The sequence below is a fragment of the Bison bison genome, unplaced genomic scaffold (assembly GCF_000754665.1).
Source record: "Bison bison bison isolate TAMUID 2011002044 unplaced genomic scaffold, Bison_UMD1.0 scf7180017864109, whole genome shotgun sequence".
NCBI lineage: Eukaryota > Metazoa > Chordata > Mammalia > Artiodactyla > Bovidae > Bison > Bison bison.
The window spans coordinates 1,674,050-1,675,630 of NW_011494681.1; positions in this window are offsets into that span (position 1 = coordinate 1,674,050).

The following is a 1,581-nucleotide window of genomic DNA, read 5'->3' on the forward strand; positions in this document are numbered from 1 at the left end:
CTATACTGGAAGCATGAAGGGTATATATATGGACCTCAACAATATGGCCTTCCTTTCATCAAGGCTATCCTGATTACTGCCACTACTAAGAGTCCAATCTGCCAGGAGGAGTGACAAAGCCTAACATTTTATCCCCTAGGTTGACCAGGTAACTTCAGAAGAAATCTCTGAGAGCTTCTGTAGAACCCTAAGAAGTCATTAAAGACATGTCAATACACTATATTCATAGTACTGACTTACAATCTTTGAAGGGGGAGAGGAAAACAGACCTGAAACCATCAGTGTCAATATGGCTTAGATAAGACTGTAGCCCATCTAGTCAATATGAGTTAATTGTTTATTCCAATAAACCTTTGCCCAGGAAAGGTGATAAACAAAACAAACCAAAAGACAGGAACAATCTAATTTTTTGCTTACGTAAGTAACTTTCTATGGGATGGAGACAATGATCTGCCTACCTGGCAAAGAGCTGGGTATCAAACAAGAGTTTTACTTATGAAGACTCTTAAAGGCCCTTGTTTGCTGTGTCCACCAATCCTAAACCATTTTGTTAACTTTACCAAATCCAATCAATTCCCTATTTTGACAGTTATGCCTTAAACCATTTGTGCATAGGTCCCAAAGCAATCAAATCACTTTGGGAAATAAAATATATCATTACATTTTCCTGTTGCTTTCCTAGCCAACTAATTTTAGCTAACTTCTAGTGAGTTACTATAACAAAATATTTCAGAGGTATGCCTGTTCTCTCCAAAGTATGTTCACTCGGAAAAAAATCCGCGAAAGTCAACAGAAATTATGTTGCTCTCATTTTTTCATGTTAGTATTTATATTTTATCATTTTAAAGTAGCTACTCAATTAGGGCTTACCTGTTTAGACTTCACTTTTGAGTACCTGAGGTTTAATTTAATCAAAGACTACACCTGCTAACTTCTCATGGCAAAGCTAAAGTATTAATAGTAAGCATGCAACATGCTTGTTTGCGTGGATTTCGGCTTCTGGAACAGAGGGAGAATTTCATGACCCTTTGGCTTTTTAGGATAGCATGTGTGCTAAGTTGCTTCAGTCGTATTCATCTCTTTGTGACCCCGTACGCTGTAGCCCACCAGGCTCCTCTGTCCATGGGGAGCCCAAAACTCAACAAATGGCTAATTTTCTGGTTCTGAGACACAGGTAAGTTTATGAAGATGGTGGGTGTGATGTCTTACTGCAATAAGTTTCAGTACTTAATTTTGTTTTATTAGGTCATCAGATGATAGAGTCCAACAATAACAAAATTTGTTTGTTTTTAAGGATGTCTCATTTAATTGGCATGTACTATTCAGAAAACGAAGATCATGGCATCTGGTCCCATCACTTCATGGCAAATAGATGGGGAAACAGTGGAAACAGTGTCAGACTTTCTTTTTTTGGGCTCCAAAATCACTGCAGATTGTGATTGCAGCCATGAAATTAAAAGACGCTTACTCCTTGGAAGGAAAGTTATGACCAATCTAGATAGCATATTGAAAAGCAGAGACATTACTTTGCCAACAAAGGTCCATCTAGTCAAGGCTATGGTTTTTCCAGTGGTCATGTAT